The 21,742-nt window shown below is 38.3% G+C and overlaps 1 long non-coding RNA gene across 5 annotated transcripts; it reads left to right on the forward strand.

The window, feature by feature from the left end:
* The first annotated feature begins 3,708 nt into the window (after positions 1-3,708).
* On the forward strand, positions 3,709-19,340 carry LOC136690908 (uncharacterized). 5 transcript variants are annotated; one of them, XR_010801812.1, is made up of 7 exons: positions 3,747-3,829; positions 4,695-4,756; positions 5,014-5,104; positions 5,354-5,412; positions 15,849-15,913; positions 16,005-16,064; positions 16,196-19,340. It is a non-coding gene; the product is annotated as an uncharacterized lncRNA (long non-coding RNA). The 5 variants fall into 5 exon arrangements; XR_010801811.1 differs by having other exon boundaries at positions 15,849-16,064; XR_010801813.1 differs by having other exon boundaries at positions 3,709-3,810; positions 15,849-19,340.
* The last annotated feature ends 2,402 nt before the right edge of the window (positions 19,341-21,742 follow it).

Here is a 21,742-nt window from a genome sequence, read left to right on the forward strand (position 1 = left end):
TCAGAACAGAGATCGTTTATATACATCAATTTTAAAGGTATAAAAAATATATTTTAAAAAAATATTAACGTTTTAACAAATTAAAAGGAAAAAAACATGCAAGTCTGATAGGATTGTATATTGTAATGTCAACCATTTTTATGATTTACTTGACTGAGAATAGCAGCCTCATTCCACATAAGGGCAGCTTTTCAAACATAAAGTGTGTCATCTGTAGCAGGGCAACACATATTGTTATTCCATTTACTGTAACCCACCGAAGGGCAGTGGGTGGATAAGCATAGTTGCAGGCTGCAGCCCAACAAAGTAGGCTGTTTATAGTAAAGAGTATGAGACATTTCTGACATAATTTATAAATGTGTATGTAAGCTGCTATTGTCTAAACACAAGACAAGGCATACTTTGTTTGTTCACTCTTCAAATGAATGGTTTGTCATGTTTTGCTGAATACCCATAAGCTGCAAAACAAAGGCATAATTATTTCTTGTTGAGATTTCAATAAATGTTTTCCAAGAGCCCATTTCAGAGAAATTAATTCTGTCTCAGCTTCATCATCTGCAAATACATTGCTGAATCATTTTTATAAAAACAAGGACTACAATGCTAGCTGGAGTGAAACATCATGCAAAAGAAAGTAATTATGTCACAGACCTTTATTAAGCATCTTCTGGAAGTTTGAATATTGAACAATAGCCACAATATATTATGTATACAAACCTGGTGTGACACAGGCAAGAAATTCCTAATAGAGCATGAGAGACAGAGAGTCCCTTATGAGAATGACAATATGGGCGGATTACCAGTCTCTTATCAGCCGGGTGGTAATTAATCACACAGTGCTAATCAGCACAGGAAATGTCTGCCAAAATAATTGTCATGCTGTTTGTTGGCACCATGCCGCAACAAATGAGTGACACAGGTCACGGACAGCTTGCTCTCCCAACAGCCCTCTAGGGCCCTGGAGCTGTGTGACAGCAACACTTCTTGTAGTGCCACTGTACCACACACCTCCATACATGTCTAGTACTAAAAAGTGACTAAAAGTAACAAAAGATGTTCATATAAAAGTGATTATTTTGTTTTGTTTTGCCAATGTTGCAAACATGGGCCTTAGCAGTATTCCAACATTTTTCATTCATTTATTCACTGTCTGTAACCAATTATCCGGAGCCTGGGTCCGGAGCCTACCCAGAATCGCTGGACGCAAGGCGAGCATTCCAACACTAAATTCATGTGTTGCCTTATAGGACAAATGGTTTGATTCTGGTCTTGTCTCACATCTTTTCAGTATTTACCCATTACAACAAACCCATTATCAGGTGATTTTCAAAATAGGTTGGAACACTTTTTGAACAGGTAATTTAAAAATGTTCACTCATAATTTACAGAACCTTGTATTTACAAAATTATATTTTCATAAAACAATATAAAAAATAAATGAAAAGAATTTTATTTAATTTACACTGACGAAAAAATGTATTCTGTATTAGAAGTTATGTTTAATCATTCACAAATAATATTCACACAATATAAACAGTAAAGTGGTACTTGGTATTTTCAAAAGGTATTAAATTAGGCACTAAAACTGCATTTTACCATCTGCTTACATACAAACAAAAGTACATACAAAACTCAGCAGCCAGGACTTACTTCCACCAAGCGTAGAGCTCATATCACACTTGTTCTTCAACAATTGCATTGGCTTCCTGTTGAGGGAAGTATAGTATTATGTACAAAATTCTTCTTCTAACCTTTAAAACTCAGCATGGTCCGTCTCCTACATATCTCTCCGATCTTATTTCTTCATATTGTGTCTCTCGTTGTCTTAGATCTTCCAACTCTGGACTTCTTACTTTTAGACTTTCTACTATGGGTGGTAGATCTTTTAGATCTTTCAGCCCACAAAACTGTCTTTCTCCTGTTCTTCATAACTCTTCAACTCTTTCTCACTTCAAATCTTTGTTCATAACTTCTCTCTTTTCTTATTTGTGTCTTTAGATCACCCCCATGACAAATCATTAATATTCTTATTTATTGTGGTGTTTTTTTGTCCGATGCAAGCTGCCATACTAGAAAGAAAATAATTTAACTTAGCAGAGGATAACAGGTCCATTACAAAATGAAGATTTTCTTTCATCTGCTGGACTCCCGGCTTAAGTGAATGACCATATGGTCAAGACCAGAAATCAGGATGCTAATTCCATGAGCATTGTTGACGATGAAGAATTTCTTTATTCAGCCATAGGAAACCTAAATCCATGTTTTCATCCAAACTAGGTTAATCTTGCTTTTGAGTGGACACAATATACATGTAAAGTATGTCCTGTGAATAACCTTTCATTGCCAAACAATTGGTACATACATATTTTGCCAAAATATCCTTTTCCAATGTAAATGAGAAGTACAGTCTTAGGTAACCCTTACATAAGCAGTACTTTTCCCTATCACAAGTCTTATGTTTAGTTTAATGATGTGAAATGGTCCAGGCACCGTACTGCACAAAAATGAACAAAGAAAAGTTAATATATGCATCTATGCACTTACGCAAGTGCTGTCAGTGCAGCTCGTCTGTCTGTCATTCAACTGTTTGCCCATTCAATTTTTTTTATCGAATTTAAGCATTTTATAGTTTGCTTAACAATATCATTATTTCCTTGCTGAATCAGCCATGTCAGCATTCAAAGTGTAAACCTAGGCTCTAAAACTCCATTTACACTTAAAGGTTTGAATTTAAATGGGTTTCCGTGAAGAGTCATACACGGAGGTATGACTGGCTTGAGTGGCACTGAGCAGGTTTGGTATTGCCTTAGTCACCAGAAACGGCAATGTGGATCATTCATTCATTCATTCATCCATTCGTTCATTCATTCATTATCTGTAACCACTTAACCAGTTCAGGGTCGCGGTGGGTCCAGAGCCTACCTGGAATCATTGGGCGGGAATACACCCTGGAGGGGGCACCAGTCCTTCACAGGGCAACACACACACACACACACACACACTCACACCTACGGACACACTTGAGTCGCCAATCCACCTACCAACGTGTGTTTTTGGACTGTGGGAGGAAACCGCAGCACCCGGAGGAAACCCACGTGGACACGGGGAGAACACACCCAACTCCTCACAGACAGTCACACGGAGCGGGCCCTTGGAGCTGTGTGACTGCGACACTACCTCCTGTGCCACTGTGCCGCCCCAATGTGGATCAATAAAGATTAAAGAAGCTTGTTAAATGAAGTGAACAGAAACAAGTTTTGATCTCTCTGTTATGCGTTAATTTTAGGTGTCTTTGCTTACTTACAAGACATACATGAGTAAATTATTCATCAAAGAATTCACCTATCCGTTGTTTTGCCCATGTTTCTGCTATTCGCCGCTCTTTACGGCCTCCTGAATGACCTGTGGTGAAAGCTACACGCATTCTACGGCTGTGTCAAGTGAGTTTACACTGACACACAGTGGCCATTTTGATATATTACACAATCCTGAAGGGATAATGAACTATAATGTTGAGTTAAAGGAGCAATCTTTTGACACAAAGCGTTTAAAATGGGAACTATAATACCGTTTCAAAATAGTGGAGCTGTCTGCCCCCTCAGACGTGAAACTCGAGTAGTTTGCAGAAAACTGAAAGAACAAGAGACGAGTTTAAGAACTTGGGTTTAAGAACTTACGTACAACTTCGGGACGGAGTCAGATTCCACATGTGAATTTAGTGTCGTAATGCGAATCCGGCCCGGAACCGCGGAGGAACACCATCAGTGCGAGGACCCACCAACCGACATCAGCCTGGACGCTCAGGCAAAGGTGGATTACAGTTAAACAGGTTTAGTAACGTTAATGTACGGGTTTGGAGTTACTTTATATATTTATGTTGTATAATGCCAGTAGGCAAATTTGTATTTTATGAGTTTTGTAAACAAACAGGTCAATTAAGAGGGGTGGCGTTAGCCAGCTAGTGGTAGTTAGCTCTAGCTCAAATTAGCAGCAAGCTTTTTAAAATATGGTTAATTTTTCTTCTTTAACACAGCGCTACGTCAATTATTTTGTAAAATAAACTATGTTCGTATGTCAAATAAACATAAAGATTTGTATTTGGTGTTTGGCAGCACCGTTTTAACATTGGGAGCACATGATAAATATAGTGATAGCTAGATGAAAGGGCACTTTATTCCAGCTGCCGAACATAACGGTGACCTAGAAGAGTGCATTTTTATAACAGAGCTCTAAAATAAAACTTTAACGTTAGGTTGGATATTTTGTTATTTTGCCTAAATCTCAGAAAGAGAAAGTCAGCTCCTTATGCGAAATTTCCTGTTCCACCTTAAATGGTGCAGTAATTGCATACTGATGCCTCCGGGTACTTGGGGTAATGAGGGCACCAATTAAGGTGGAATGGGACAAATTGAAGAAACACTGCCAGCATTAAAACTACGAAGCTAGAATCAGCTTTTTATTCTCCAGCTTCTTGTTCAAATTCACTGTTCTACATTAAGTTCACTGGCTACAGAGCTGGAAAATGTCATCAAAATAATAATTAGGGTATTTTGATTACCAAAAATCAGCTTATCAGCGTGGTAGGGTTATTAACATTTAATTTGGGTCTGTACTGAATTAAAATAAAAACAATATATTTCGTATGCTAACTTCTAGTATACTATAATATACTAATAATATGCATATGGCTGTAGGATTGCTGTATGGGTGAAGCAGAACACCTGGATATCAGCTCTCTTCCTCAGATTCAGACGAGGTGAGCTCCTGTTACTGCAGCTTATTTGTGTTTAACTTCAGATTCATCTAATGCATTATATACCTTAATGCATAATACAATATGTTTGTATTTTATAGGATATACTTGCTGCTGTGGGTTCATTTACAAAAATGAAATTAATATATTTTTTCTACAATAAAATTAACAATTCTGTACACAGCCATTTACTAATCCTATTTTCACAAGTATATATTATTCAGCTAGCTTTTTAATTATATTCCCTTTGCTGACTACAGGTTCAGGCTGTGTCGCCCTTCTACCCCTCCCAGGGTCACTGTGGACAGAAGAGTATGAGCTCGGCAGTGCATCAAACCTGCAGGGGTTAAAGTAAGTATCTATATACATTTCTTTCTTTCTTTGTAAAGCATTTGACTTGTTACATAATTAAATGTCTCTTCAGATTCTGTGGTGTGTTGACCTTGAACAGTTCCGCTGACAGTTCAGCTCCCTCTGACATCACACATGCTCTCTCACACAGGCACAGGTTGTGTCCCCTTACTGTCTGCTGCCTGTGTTGCTGCATTTTGAATAATGTGTTGAAAATGTACTCCTCTACTTTACTGTGCTCTCTTCCAGACAGCAGTTCCCTGTTTCCCTGGCCCACTGAGGTTACTATCTCTCCCCATAAAGGAGCGGTAAGTGACCTTTTTTCCATTTATATTCTTCTGTGTTTACATTCATAATTTATATTAAATGGTAATACCTGAAGTGGATAAACAGTTATAGTGAATTAATAATTGAGTGAATGAAGGAATAAACATAAAGTAATCCATGTGAGATCCTCCTGAGTTCTCACAATGTTCAACAAGTGTGTTCGGAAATAGCACAGTGGTGTACTCTACAGGTTTATCTGGTACAACTACTAATGCTAAACTATAATACAGCTGTGAGAGAATGTTTATAAATTATTAGGATTTCTGCACCTCAAATGTGATCTATTTTAAACCATAAATAAAACTGAACAAAGAAAAAATAAGTTCAAAATAAGTTATTTTTAACAAAGCTGTGTTACCTAAAAACAATATAGTGTTCACACTGATTTAAATTTTTTAGTTTTAATTACACTAATGGGGAGTATAGATGTACTGTTTTTATGGTCGTAATACACAAAAACATATAAATGTATGTAAAATGTAAACAGTCAAATCAGAATATTAGGACCACGTAACTAATGATCAGAATAACTATCTATTTTAGAAGCTCTGTTTTCCATACAGGACTTTGTATTTAAAAAAAAAATTACAGACTGTGATCCATATGTTCAGACTTCATTTGCCCCCTTTAACCCTGTTCTTTGAATTGTCAGGACCCCTACAGAACAGGTGATTTGGGCAGTGGATCATTCTCGGTGCTGCAGTGACACTGATGTTGTGGTAGAAGAGAACAGTCGAGCTACTGTTTCTGAATTTACATCTACAATGTGGACCAATGAGGAAGGTGTGTCTAACAAAGTGGACAGTGAGTGGACACAGTGTTTAAAAACTCCAGCAGCCTTGTTGTGTCTGATTCACTTTTACCAATGCAACACACACACACACACACACACACACACACAGTGTCACTGCAGTGGTGAGAATCATCCACCACCCAAACCATACCTGCCCTGTGGTGGTCCTGAGCATTGAAGAACAACATTTAGCACACACTCTTATTAAGAGAAACATACAAAAGTGCTTTGTGGTCAGAGATTTTTATACCAGTGATTACAATTCGGTTAGAGTCTAAAATTCCCTTGAGTTCAGACACTGCCAGAAGAGGAGCCTGTGCTGATATTAGAAAGAAAAATAGATAATTATATGCTCAAGGGCACTTCAGCCATGGATGTTCTTGCTGGTCCTGGGGATTGAATCGGCAACCTTCCAGTACCAAGCCCGGTCCTCTAACCAGTAGGCTAAGGCTGCCCCTTATTATACATCAGTGAACGGGCAGACTCTCGGGATTACAAGGATATAAGCCATTATACTCTAAATGACTAAGAAATTAAAGCCGAAAGAAAATGTTGTTCCAAACTTCAGATAAACTATCAAAAGAACACAAAAAGATACCAGGTTATGTTCTTGCTAAATTCTTCGGTAATGTCATTGGCATTACTCTTCAAACTTCTGCTGTACAGTGCAAACGTAATGATAAACATTTTAAAATTCATTAAGCTTGCAATAATTTTGCCTCAGTATGTCATTATCATAGCAGTTGAGTTTTATCATTATTCAATTAGACCACCATAGCAAATCAGAGTGATTTGTAGAAAGTTTTTTTTTTTTTTTTTTTTTAACAAATGGGAATGTTAAAAGGGGGATTAATATAACTGCATACTGAGAAAAATGAATGGAATATTAAAAGGACCAGCCTTGCACCCAATGATTCCGGGTAGGCTCCAGACCCACCACTGGACCCACCAACCCTGAACTGGAAAAGTGGTTACAGACAATGAATTAATTAATTAATTAAAAGGACCATCATTTGGGGGGATCTCGCTGCTGATTGTTCCTCGTATCGGACACAAGGTGGGGAAAAAAAAAAACACTGCTCCACTGCAGTGCTCAAAAGATGTTATAGTGTATACATTCTACTAACTTGCTATGAGTGAATAAGAAAGAACAAGGAAACTGGAACCATAAACCTTCAAAGAACATTAAGTTGTCAGTGTGAACAATGTTGAGGTAATGTTCAGGGGAAAGATGTTCTGGAAACGTTTAAAACTTGACTTTTTTCACTTTCAGGGGACATTTCCAAAGCAGACTTTCTGCTTCAAAAGAAAAACGTTCTGAGAGCATTAAAAAACTGGACAATTCACCTTGAGGGAACATTCTAGAGCAATGTTCTCAACAACCAAAATAGAACATTATGGGAACATTCTGCAAAGATAATTTTGCAACATTCTAAGAACATTCCATGACAACATCCCTATAATGTTAAATGACTGGTGTAAATAAGATTGAGGTAATGTTCCTGGAACGTATTTTGTAACTTAAAAAAAAACTGACAACATTAGAAAAATTGGGCAAATTCACATTGAGGAAACATTCGAGTGAACATTCCCACAACCAAAATGGAACATTCTAAGAAAGTAATTTTATTAGCTGGGCAATGGTATTTACACCTTTCAATAATATTGTTATTCACCTTCTTTGTTAAAAAAAAAAAAAACACAAAACAGTCCTAACACTTTTCAAACATCTCTATGCCTCACTTTCTTTATATAAAACACACAACCTATAGTGTTTACTCCTTTTAATCTCTTCATAGGCATCTGTACTTCCATATTTTTTCAGAAATTATTTGCTATTCAGGAGAAAATTAGAGTTCTGTTCTGTAGAGTTGCTGCTTGTAAACTGCCTGCACTTTACAAACACTGCCAGTTTCCTCTCATTTTACTCCATCTCTGGTCATGGAGATTTTTAGAAGCTCAGTGGAGCTTTATGGGTCTGTTAAAATACAACATTAACTATGTTCACTTGGTCATTTCATGGCTGCACCTGGCCACTCAGTGGGCTGTAAAATGATTGGACAGAGACAGGATGACAGGCAGGACCATGGAGGGTGGGATCTTAGAAGCTCCACACCGGACTGGGCACTTCTCAAGAATATACTGCTTTAGTAATGCTGTGAAAGGCAGCAGTGTTTTAGCTTTGACTGTTTCTTTAATCTGCGATCACACACCCTGGACATTTTATGACTAAGTACAGTAAATATCCATTACTCCTTTAAAGTCAAGAAAAATTTTGTGGTCGTTCCTTCTCACAGTAGATTTGTTAGTCCAGGTAATGGTGCTACAATTAAAACAATACAGCAGTAGACTATTTCCATTATAAAGTGGGCAGAAGGTGAGGTTTATGTTGGGCACTACACAAACTATTTTTTTACCATCCTTTTGCTTAACCATGATGTATTATTACAGAACTTTCACTACTATAGCATCTACACCTTAAAGTCCTCTGACCAGTTACTACTAGCTGTTTGCTGGTCTCATCTGAGGATTGGGGTTGAATGTGCCTTTTCTTTTGCAGCACCAAGGCTGTCTTCCACTGGATTTTAGGTCTGCTCCCTCACTTGTCCAGACTTAGTTGTTAGTATTTGTTTGTTGAATTGTATGTTTTGTATATGTACGAATCTTTTACAGCACTTTGGTCAACGTTGTCATGTGAAATGTGCTCTACAAATAAATGTTACTTACTTACACAACACAGTTAGATTGGTTCAGAAGTTACACAAATCAAATAAATATGGGCAACCTTCTACTCAGATTTTCTGACCAAAAATGAATAAATTCTATGTGAACATAAAGCTCTTGAAGCCCAATGATTCCAGGTAGGCTCTGGACCCACTGTGACCCTGAACTGGATAAGCGGTTACAGATAATGGATGGATGGATAATCTTTTTTCTAATTTGTCAATTATTTTCTCATTCAAGCAAAACATCCTTCCTGACTGTTTCCAAAGTATATGTTTAAAAAATTCTGAAATCCATCAAGCATCTGACAACCTACATCCTGCCATCTACAGAACCACAGTAAGCCATTGCACAATTTCACACAGAGGACCTTGTATCTGGAACAGTTTGCCACCAAACTTGAGAACTTGTAACAATCTGAACTCCTAGGACTAGCTAAAGTCCATTTCTTGTCACACCCAAAACACTAAACCAGCCATCTTTTTTGTACTACCCTTTTATTCTGTATTTCTAATCTTTTTCTGCATATCTTCTCTGCTTCTTCTATTTCTCCTCTTTATCGAAACACAATATGTCTCATTTGTTTTAAATATAAATATTGTAAAATAATGGGAGCATATAACTGCTTGAAATTTAACAGCAGATGTTTCTAATACATTTGAAATTGATTTCTTGTTAACTTAAGTAGACTAATGTTTTTGGGTTTTTTAATTTGTGATAGTAATAACACAGATCCTCACCTGTTGCCAGTGGTGCATATACAGGTTTAGTATTTACAAATTATAAGTGATTGTTTATATTTAGTTTATTAATTAATATTTATATATTTTGCACAAAAGTTTGAATATTCAAGTAAACAAAACAAAAATATTCAATAATAAAATGTAATATAAAATAATAACAAAATAGTCCACAGAAAAGCACTAAGTGCAGAAATGCTGGTACTAGGCACTTCTCCTGTTTAGTCTAACTTCTCTTAGTAGGGAAGGCTGCAGCGTGTCAGATAAGTGTGGAAACAAGAATACAGGAGATGATTTAGGTGACTTTTCATGATTGACTCAAGACTTAGGACAGCTTATAGCCTACCATACGCATGAACGCCTCCAGGTCTGGCTATCACAGACCTGTAATAGAGTCTTGTAAACAGCGGTTGACCATCCCTCAGGTTGCTCATGTCTGCTTTCCTCTGTCTTAAGCAGCGTCTGAGGTCTTTCCTCAGAGGAATTCCACGGCCAGGTAGCATATTGTCCACCAACTGCAGGTTCCAATGTCTACCAGCCTCACAGCAGTACCTCCCACCAACTTGAAGCCTGGTCACACATCCCATTGACAGTCAGGGACCATTTGTTCGTCTGCGCATGAGACACCAACTGGCCACTAGGGCCTCAGTGGCACACAACCAATGGACCCTATACATATGGACTGTGGATCTTGGTTGGACTTGGTCTTAGTTGGGACAAAGCTGCCATTGATTCTTATATGTCTATGCTCAGTATCAGGCATCAGTGTGCATTTCCAATGACAGGATTTCCCTTGGGTTCTCTCCCCACACAGAGAGGGGTAATGACCACCAGTATGTCACTCACAGGCTGGGGCACTCTGTGGCATCACATAGCAATATGTGGCTCATGGGGAGGTTGTCAAGTTTCTGTGAACAAAAACCTCTAGGAGCTCAGAGCGGTGCCTTTAGCTTTGCATCACCTCCTGCTGAGACTGCAAGGTTCTTGAACCAGCTTGGAAGCCATTTTGGGGTGGCCTCAATAGATCTCTTTGCAAAAGTCCAATTTCCTGCTCTATTAATTTCCCTAATTCTATTTCTTTGAATGCCCTTTTCAGAATACATCAATGCTACCACAGGGTTTTCACAGTAGCCCCTCGATGGCCTGCCAGGCTGTGGTTCCACTCCTTCACTCCCTCCTACAGGAGATTCTTGGCTCCTGCCCAGCAGGTCTGATGTGGTCTGCTTTCCCAGCTGGGGGCTCTCTTTACCTGGAACGCATCCTGTTGTGGGCCTAGCCACCTTTGACAGTTTAGTGGAATGACCTGGATGTGAATTTTTCTTTTTTCTTTTTTTTTTTTAAACGTGAGAGCACCATATACTAGATTGCTATATGCTAACCATTGGAAGCTTTTTTTTTTCAGCTGGTCTGCTGTTTCTTGGTCTTGCCAATATGGCTGCCATTTCTGCTATACGTGATGAAATGGATGGGTCACCTTTGGGCTCTCATGGGCTGGTTTATTGGTTATATGGGTGCTAGATTCCTTATACAAAACATTCTTACACTTGGGCCAAGCTGAAGCTGGGTTTCATTTAAGACTGCCTTCTTATTAGCCATTGTCTCTGCAAAATGTGTTGGCAAGTTACACATGCCATCTGTCTGCCCTGACTGTTGAAAGTCAGATTTTTCTCTGGTGTCACCTTCTGGCCCAATCCGTCATATCTGCCTAAGGTTTTGTCCCTGTCATTTATCAATCTATCTTTCAGAGGTTCCTCTTACCCAGCTACTTCAGATGCTTAAGCTGCGTGTGTCAGTAACAGACTGCTTTCAACATACTAACCTGCTCTTTATGTAATTTGAGCCTGCATTCAGTGTCTCACTCTAAACAGCAGCTTACACAGTGGCTTTCTGTCAGCGTCACCTAGTATTGACGTAGCGCCATCTAGTATTTACGTAGCGCATCTGTCTTGACTTTGCTGGTAGGAGTCATCCATAGGCTTCACAGACACTGGTCAGGAACCATTAAGTGGAATGCTAGTTATGAAGGTAACTGTGGTCCTGTGAATAGGGTGGTCCATGTCAGAAGTGACACTGTTAATTTCTAGATCTGCGCTATGTACCGGGGAGGTGGAGCCAAAGGCTTCTTTGCTTCTGGCAGTCATCTGACATTTATAGAACAGTTACTTTCATAACAAATATTAAAATATTTATTAAAATTAAATTTGGCATGCTTTAAATATTGTCTGTTTCTAATATAGAAATATTTCTAAATATTTGTCTTGTTTACCAAATAAACTCACAAATATATTGACTAATACTGTTCTCACAACATATGAGTTTTTTTAATGAATTGTGCTCAAACTACTCAAACACATTGTGTCACTTTTTCACTGTGGACTTATTGTAAGCAATATATTGTAAGGGATATTTAAGTTCCACTCTTCTGTATTTGTGGTTTATGGATTTGTGTGTGCCTAGGGGGATACAGTTAAATGTAAATAAAGCAGTTTTCACATATGAACACTGGAAAATATAACAGAGAGTAGATTTGCCCTTTCACACATCTAGCCAGAGATTTTCCATGTCAGTCACATTCTCACTACAGGAACTCAAGAATAAAACCCGACTCAATGATGGGCCAATTGTCAACATCTGACCCATAGAAATTGGACCTTTGGCTGAGCTGAGCCAGCCAGACTCACCTTGAGTCAACACTGTCGATCCAGGCCAAATGTGGGCCATAAGAGAACTGCAGGTGTGTCACATTTGGAACAAATATTCTTTGCTATCTGACCTTCAAGTGAAATGGTCACATAGGCTACCCTCCAGGTATTTGCTTTTTTTTTTTTTTTTTTTTTTTTTTTCATTGTTAGACTTCTTCTTGAAGTAGGGGACAACTCTAAGGGATATGTCATTTCTATTCTCCTGTATTTGTATCCTTTTGGATGTGTCCAATAGGGGAATTTAGACTGGGGACATGGAGAAATATAAACGAGAGAGTGAGTGAAGTAGATGTGCGTGTTCGTGTGTGTGTGTGTGTGTGTGTTTGGGGGGGTGGGGGGGTGGCTTGTTGTACTGTCCAAATTGTTATAATAAAAATCTTATCCAGTAAACATTTTCCATACTTCACATCCCAGAATAGAGGAGAACAAGTAGTGCTCACAGACTAAATTTGATGGTTACAGCAGCTTAATTATACTTTTAATCTGTAAATATGTTCATTAACACTGGGATGTTGTCTACTGTTGATCACAGCAGAAACAGGAAACAGATTTACTTGACATGAGGCCCATAGTTTGGCCAAAATTATTTCTTAAAAATTATTCCTTAATGTATTCCTGAAAACAATTCTGGAAACAAGTTTGTCGCTCATATGGGAAATGGGAGATACAGGGCTTCAGGACCCCTTAGCTCCTGACGTTTAGAACCCTGAACGAGTAAATTTATGGTTATGGCATTTCTAAAATGAAAAACTGTAAAAGGTCATACCACAAATTCACTAGACCCCCTGTCTCCCTCTGCTGGCGTCAACGAGGCATGACACCGCACCGTTAGATTCATAACAGCATATCCAATAGGGAAAATATGAATTAATTCACAAATCACTTATTCACATAGGGTTTGTACTGTTGGATCTGAGAAGGCAATTTAATGTCCAGATAATGAGTACAATGATTGCAACTCAGCAGCATCATCTGTGGTATTAAGAGGTTTATATTCAGTAAATTCCATAATAATGAAGTGTGTAATTTATGCTTATAAAGATTCCCATCTGTAGCTATAACGATTCCAAATAAATAATTCTGTAAATTGTAATGAACCCTTGGTAAGAAGTTGCTTGTTTTAAACAACTTACCCTATTGATTTGAGGTTCTTGTTTAGTCCTAGTGGCAATAATGGCACTTCATGGATATATTAGTACAGTAAATAATTCATTCCAGTGAATACATTATTCCTCTGTGTGTAAAGTAGTGGGAAATTCTGGTTCTGAAGAGACTGATTTCTGTTGCACAGTTTGGAGATTTTCTTTTCAAAAACACCTGGCTCAAATATGGCATGGAAAATTGACCCAGAATGTGAGAAAGAAGCCTTGAGAGGAACCAAGTCTCCAAAAAGTGATTTATCTATAAACATGTATACATATTACTTTGTGTCGCACTGACAAGGTAAAATTCACACCATTTATAGTACTTAGGTGAAGAGAAAGACCTAAGGGAACGTTTGCTCCTCTGCATGAGCTGCATTCCACGTTAGAAGCTGAATGAGCATGAGCTCAGCTCAGTGTGAGCCTTGAAGTAGGCGTGGAGTGATTGCAAGCTGCAAAATAGGCTCGAGCTATGCTAATCACAAGGCTTGAAGTGTGGTTGAGCTCCTGTGAGTGCAAGGTGTGTTCAGCAAGAGACTCGAAGTGAGCATGAGCCACAGAATAACTTCTGGCTGTACACAGCGCTAGGGTCACACAAGCCTTGGAGCGGAGTTGACCTCTCCTCTGTTCTCTCTGCAAAGTGTGGTGCTGTGAGGGAGAGAAGGAGTAAATGAACAACTCCACTTTGCACTCACCTTTATTCTCCAATTGAACAATTCCACACAGTGGGACAGAGAGCAGCTCTGCAAAGCGTAGTGGTTAGAGGGAGAGTCAGGGTAACCAAATGACTCCCCACTCAGTGCCTGCCTGTTTTATCTTGAGATCTCCTGACAGTGAAGCTGAAGGTGATTTGCACAACATGCTCCATCCATACGCAAGAAGGATCAAGGGACTAAGCAGAATGTGAACACACCCTTTGTAGGGTGGGCTATGTCATGTGTCTTTGTTGGTATAATTTTTCAATCTGCGCTACACACAGGGAGGTGGATCCATAGGCTTCACTGCCTCATGCGATCAGAAAGAACTTTATAGTAATTTATTTTCATTCCACTCATATAAAGGGAGCAACATACACACAAACCCATACACATACAGCCTTCTTTAACAAAAGTTCTTGTCAGCACAGCTGGGATATGAACCTGTACAGCTGCAGGGTGAAGCTCCGCTATGAAGCTGAGCACTGCTATTTGTGAACATGCACATGTACATGTGAAAAATGTCTGCAGTGACAAAACAAGTGCAAGCCAGGCAAGCCTAGTTTGCTGGACAGATAAAGCATTTGTCATACAGGTGTCTGCCATCTCAACAACTGTTCAGTTTACAGTACCTTTAATAGCAACAGTGTAGATTTGCTCTTGACATTGGTGGGGTGTGAATGTGTGGGTGTGTGTGTTGCCCTGTGAAGGATTGGCGCCCCCTCCAGGGTGTATTCCCGCCTTGCGCCCAATGATTCCAGGTAGGCTCTGGACACACCATGACGCTGAACTGGATAAGCGGTTACAGATAATGGATGGATATGTCACCTCCATCCATGCTAATTCTATGCCCTTGGTTCACAGTAATGTTGGGCGCTAACACTCGCACTCGTTCATCAGTAACACATAAAAACCTGATTATAACATTTTGTTGTCAAAAAAGCTTGGGTTCCACCAACACAAAGTGTAACTCTGGCTATTATAACCACCCAATGACTACAGAAAACAACTTATTAACAGAATCAATGTCTAAAGCTAAAAGGTGAGCTAATCCACATAAAGTTAGCAGCTGGACAAACCCTGTCATGTCTCGCTCAGCTAAATCTTACATAGCTCTTACTCTCTCCCTCTCTCCTCTTTGCCTCTTTGCTACAGCCTCTGCTATAATATCCATATTAGGAAAACGAAGCTAGATTCTTCTTGTAGCAAACTAAAAACTTGTGAACCATAAAGCATTATGCAATTCTCGCAAGAGTTCTTTTTTCAAGAGTTGTTTTCCAAGTTGAAAACAAGGGAATCATTCCCAGAGAGCAGTGAGAGAGGCGCTATAGGCTCCCTATTACATGCCAGAGGAGCATCACAATAATTTTGAAGCTGTCATTCTAAGGTAAGCATACTACAAAGAATACTTTAAAGGGGACATATTTGATGGTTTGTTTACGATCAGAAGCGCTTTTTAAGGTTGAACAGCATGTTTGAGAGAGAAAAAAAAGACTTTGTACATTGTAAGTTTAACTTCTTTTGTAATTGTTTATTCACTGTTTGAATTACCATATAATCTCATTTCCTTTTCACTAAAAATGCGTTAAAGAGCAGAGTTGTACCCTGACTCTTTCCACAGGTCCAGAAGGATGTGGTGGAGTGTGTGGCCACTCTTTCCTGTTCTGCTACGAAAACAAAGACAAGGTACAGAAATACACTTTCTTGCTGCACAGGCTGTTGACCGCTGCTGAGGTGCTGTGTGTTTAAAACCTTAATGGTGTCTCTGAATGACTAGAGTGAGAGTGAGCGTATATTTGCGACACCTGCTGGCACAAAAGAGTTCTGACTATTACAGGTCAGTAAAACATCACAATTGTAAAGCTGTGATTTTCCGGAAAATACTACCTGAAAATCTAGGAATCTATGAAACATGTTTCCGTTAGTAGAATGTTTATTTGCTTTAATCCCTGTAATGTTCTCCTGAAGGGTCTGAAGAAAAAACACATTCTTATCCGGTCATGGAGAAGAAATTCCAACATCAAATTATAGTGCAGCTCTTATTTGGAGCTGGTCCTTCATGAACCTCCTCCTTTAAATCTTATGGATAACTGTCCATTTCTGTTACTGTGGAAATGTCTCTGGAAAAGAGTTTCAGTCACAGGTTTAATGGATCTATAAAAGCGTTAAGTATTTTTGCAGGTTTTATAGACATTCGCCTTGTTTCAATTTTGAGATTTTCAAACGTGTATAGGACAATTTACAAGCACCTAGGGGATTTGAACCACTTTAAACAATTTACAACAATGCCCCCCACCACTACCACACACACTCACACTCCTACTGAAATCAATTTAATTGCTAAATTAATATTAAACACATTGTACACATACACCTTGGATGATGCAGACACAAATGTTTTATGTGTTTTATGTAATGACTTATGCTTACAGCATACACTCCTTTAATGAAAAGGACAATCTGAGAAGCAAAGGCAACAGTTCAGGCCAGTACCGAAGAGACCCAGATACACAATACCAAAAGTGACCAAACCAAAACAAAGATAATGTACACAAAACAGGTTAATATATCAAGAAAACACTATACAATACCACCACTCAGTGTGCTCAGGCAAATATTACGGTAAAACAACACTTTGTTTAAATAGGGACAAGCCCAGGTGCAGTAGATTAGAATTCTGGTGATTTAGACCGACATCTCGGTCCTTGATTGATTGAAGCGCTGTCACTCAAGAACACTACCAAATGGAATCTGGGAGGTGGAGTCCAAGCCTAGACTGGCAGTAGATTCAGAGGACAACATGACACCTTTTATTGTTCATGAAAGGACATTCTATAAGGATAAAGCACCTTGTTGTTTTAACTGGTTTCACATGCTTGAATTATCAGTCTCAGAGGCATTTCCACAGCCCAAAACAATGAACCAGCTGCAGTAACTTGTGAAACCTAGTTGTTTGTACTACATACAGCACCACATACTAGGAACCACACATAATAGAATAACCCGAATCATCACAGAAATACATTGCCCATTGCAAAGCTAAGTAGGTTTTTTTTTACGGTTTTATATCTGTTTATCAGGAAACTGATGGAGACTCTCCGGTTAGTGTTAATATTAGTGTTAATAGTATAATATAATTATCCGATTAGTCATAATATCACATGATTACATTTTTTTTTTTTTTGAAAACAGATTTGTGGGCAGAAAAATAAAATCGTATAATTGGAAGCATTAAAACTGACTGAACTGTCTGTAAACTGGCCTATTTTTGTTTAGAAAGTCTCAAATGTAAAACATCCCTTTTAATGCAGCAACAGAGTTAAACGAGGTGAAACAGTGGGTGGAATAAATAAAATGGGTGATGTGTAAAAATGAAAAGAAAACAAAACTGGAAAATCTAGGGAATTGCATAAATTAGTGAACTATTGCATTCAGGCAGAAGGTAAGGAAAGCTGGTCTGGTAACACCATGTTGGTTTTGCTTCAGTTGTCTGTACTTCAGATGAGGCCAATCCAAATCTAGTCTTCTGCTCAATGTGTAAAGCTATGCTGACGTCTCCAAATGAAACATCGAAGGTGTCCCAGACCACAAGCTAATGTATTTGTAGTGATGGTGCATCTGAGAACTTTACAGGTACAAATGTAACAAGAGAATTAATGGAAAAAAATATACCTCTATAGAACACAGAACTTTTCAGCCTATATGGAATAAATATTAAATATTACTGTATGGCTTGATCTCCCAGATATAGTGTGCACCTATTAGCCACAACATTAAATCCACTGACATTTAAAGTGAATAACTGATCTCAGGCAGGTGTCAGTCAGCAACATAAAAATGTTTAAATCAGTTAACAGAGTTGAGTGGAGTGGAAGCTTGCATTTGCTTTCTAGTGCTTGGTAATGTAAAAGTTTAAGATGCAACCATGTTGAGAGCACGTGTTCAGTTGTGTACATACTGCTTATTACTTCGTATAAAAGCAGTGAAAAACCATAATGCTCTGAAGAACCTTCACACGAGCATAAGAACAACATTCCCAATGCCAAGAGTCAGCTAGGGAGGTCGAAAATAGGTGTCTAGGAAATTATGTTTTGCTCAGGTGTAGACTCATGCTCTATAGAAGTTTGTTTCTTGCCGCTGTCCCTAGGGCTTGCTCACTTGGGGCCAAGACCTTGAATTCTGTAAAGCAGCTGTATTACAGCTATAAAAGCACTGTATGTATGAAATTGAATTGAATTGTTTTTATGTGAAATAAATATTTATTTTCCCTAGGTGAAATATTAATTTGACAAAGCTTGGTTTGTTTCCCAGTTCTTAGCCTCTAAATAAATGTGCACAAACGTGAATAATTTTCTTTTCCTGAGATGAATAAAAGCTACTGTGAATGTGAGTGAAAATGTGGCCCTGGGACTCTCTTTGCCAGCAACCATTGTCTCTATTTTTCTATTTGCATTCTGCTGCGTACAGCACAACAGGACTTTGATGAATTCATGCTCTGTGGCCTTTCTTGTACAGTGTAAATGATGTTAGGCAACACAGTCTGTACGGCGGCTAGGGCAACTCTGTTCTTGCATTGCTCCACCACAAAGTGTCTTCTTAATTACAGAGGGGGACGTGCAGAAACCACACATCAAAACACATTATGAACAGAGCAAAATATGTGCAAATAGACTTCACAGCATGGGAGTTGTAGATGCTGCCTGAACATGGTTTTAGCCTATTTCTGCAAATTCCTTTTTTGTTCAGGTTTGACTGTCCAAATCTTTATTTCTGAGTACATCCAGTGAACTGGCTTTTGACCTTCAAACTGGGTCCAGTGTATACGTGACTTTATATTACAGATTAAACAACTAGATTTAAACAACTAGGTAACTACAAAAGATTTTCTAATTTTGACTGAATATAACTTTAGTCAGTTTACACTTATTTCAATTAGTAACTGAATTATATATATGTACTCAGATTTAAATTGTATGAGGTTAAAGGGTGTGTGGGCTTATAGTTATGGTTTGACTAAATATATCTGTCACAACAGTGTACTACAAACCCCATCTGAAAAAAAATGGAACACTGTGCAAATCAGTTAAAGCCTGTATTTAATTGAAGACAATACAAAGACAATAAATTAATTTTAAATAAAATAACAATAACAAAGACAATAACAAATAATAAAGACAATAACAAAGACAATAAAATAATTAATGTTAAAACTAAGAAAGTTTATATATATATATATATATATATATATATATATATATATATATATATATATTTGACCAATTTTATACTGATACCAGCAACGTGTTTCAAAAATTGGGACAGGGTCATGTCTACCAATGTGTTGCATCACATCTTCTTTTAACAACACCCTGTGTCCCAACACCCACTGTTTGGGAACTGAGGAGACCAGTCGCTGTTTTGAAAATGATTCTCATTTAATTACAGGATTTGTTTCCTAGTCTACCAATTGTTTTTTGTGGGTGACAGGTCAGATCTAGTTTAGCAGCCGAACACTTTAATAACTTTTATCTTATTTTTAATCTCTCTTTTTTTGGTAGCATCACACAAATTTACCTCTCTCTTGTTGCCCCTGTGCCCACTTTTTTTTTTTCGAATGTGTTTGATGGCATCAAATTTAAAATGGGCATATATTGATCCAAGTCCTGCTCCGGGTGACTGTCTGTTTCCGGTGTGTTTTCCCCGTGTCCGTGTGGGTTTCCTTGGGGTGCTCCAGTGTCCCAGACGATCCAGAAACACACATCGGTAGATCTATTGGTGACTCAAAAGTATTCATAGGTGCGAATGTGTGAGTGTGTCGCTCCCTGTGACGGACTGGTGCCCCCTTCTGGGTGTGTTCCTGCCTTGCATCTGATGATTTCAGGTAGGCTCAGGACCCACTAGACCCTGAACTGGATAAGCGGTTACAGATAATGAATTAATGTGTTTCTCAAAATACAATCAAATTTCTCAGGTCCAACTTTTGAAATAACGTAATGTGTTCCTGCCTTGCATCCAATGATTCTGCATAGACTTGAACTGACTTTGAAATGGATAAAGCGGTTACAGAATATGAATTATACAGAAATACTGCATTGTACTTGTTGGAAATACTGCATTGTACATGATTGCATTCTGTTTTTATTTATATTTTGTACAACAACCCCACTTTTCTGGAAAACTGAAAAAATAACTGTTGGTAATGGCACGGAGGTGATACCCTCTAGTGTGTAATTTTTAGGGAATGGTTTTTTTTTTTCAGTCCAGTATGTTTTTGTTACATGTTGATTTATGTTAGTTGTATGCTATGTTTTTATGTTTTTGTTTTGTATTTTAAAAAAATAGTTATATAAACCTATAGCCATTCACATTTCCTTCTAGAAAAGACAATATTATGTATTAGGTCTATAATAATAACATTTGCAGTCTGTACCTGTAAAATACATTAGATCTCAAAATGTAATGGGGGCTGACACAGAGAAGCTGAACTTGGGTTTCTCAGTTAGCCAGCTAACTTAAGCCTGAGTCTCCCTCACCTCTGTTCCATTTGGACTGTAACGTCTTCAGGCTTATTTGGCTAACTAAGGAATGTTGTGGAACACACCCCAGATTACTTGTTTTTAAACTTAAGACCCCTCCTCATTTCTACACTTCTGGCCAGAAATAGGTAACCCGAATTTTTTTTTCATGTTCGTATCTCCACTGCTGAGAAATGGTGTGGGTCTGTATGGGTGTCTTTCCCTCACCACCAGGTGGCAGGAGTGAGGGAGGAGAAGGCTTCACCTACACCCTCCAAAGGGGAGGTCTGTGCATTTAGGCAGAGGAATGAAACTCCATCCACAACATTCTACTGCTCAGTCCTAAAATCGACAGTGTACCACACTGAACACACTCAGGAGGAAAACTGCACCCAGATGACAGGGATATTTCCACTTTACAGCACACACAGGGTTCTCTGCAAAGTGGTAATTGGGAGAGAATCAACTGAATCTACATCCTGGTGACACACATGGTGACTGTGGACTGAGAGTCATGTAATGTATGAGCAGGATTGTGGGAGTCAGCAGCATGTTGATTGCAGCTCTTGAACACATGGTGGACGTGGGAGACACTGGACAACTGGACACTGCCTTCACACTGCTATACATCAAACTCGCCAGGGAACCTGCCAGATCTAAACCCAGAAGGAAATGTTAGCCACAGGAAATGTGAGTTCTAGATTTTATTGCTGTAGTTTGCCTTGTAATTGTCATCTCTAGTTTTGAGCTTGTTTTGTGAATATTACAAGATTAAGCTTTTAATAGTTTTTTTTGTATACAAATTATTTATGTGTTTCTAAATTTGTACTTGTTTTAAGTACATTTTATTATTTTAAATGTTCCCACTTTAATGGCTGGTAGCTTTAAGATCACTAAATCCTATCGTCATACAACAATGTCAACTTGATCAACAGTAGACAGTGATGATTTTAAATGATTTTTTCTTGTAAGACATTCTTTTTTGAAGTGTAACATTTTA

This window comes from Hoplias malabaricus, chromosome 3, assembly GCF_029633855.1.
Source record: "Hoplias malabaricus isolate fHopMal1 chromosome 3, fHopMal1.hap1, whole genome shotgun sequence".
NCBI classification, from domain to species: Eukaryota; Metazoa; Chordata; class Actinopteri; order Characiformes; family Erythrinidae; genus Hoplias; species Hoplias malabaricus.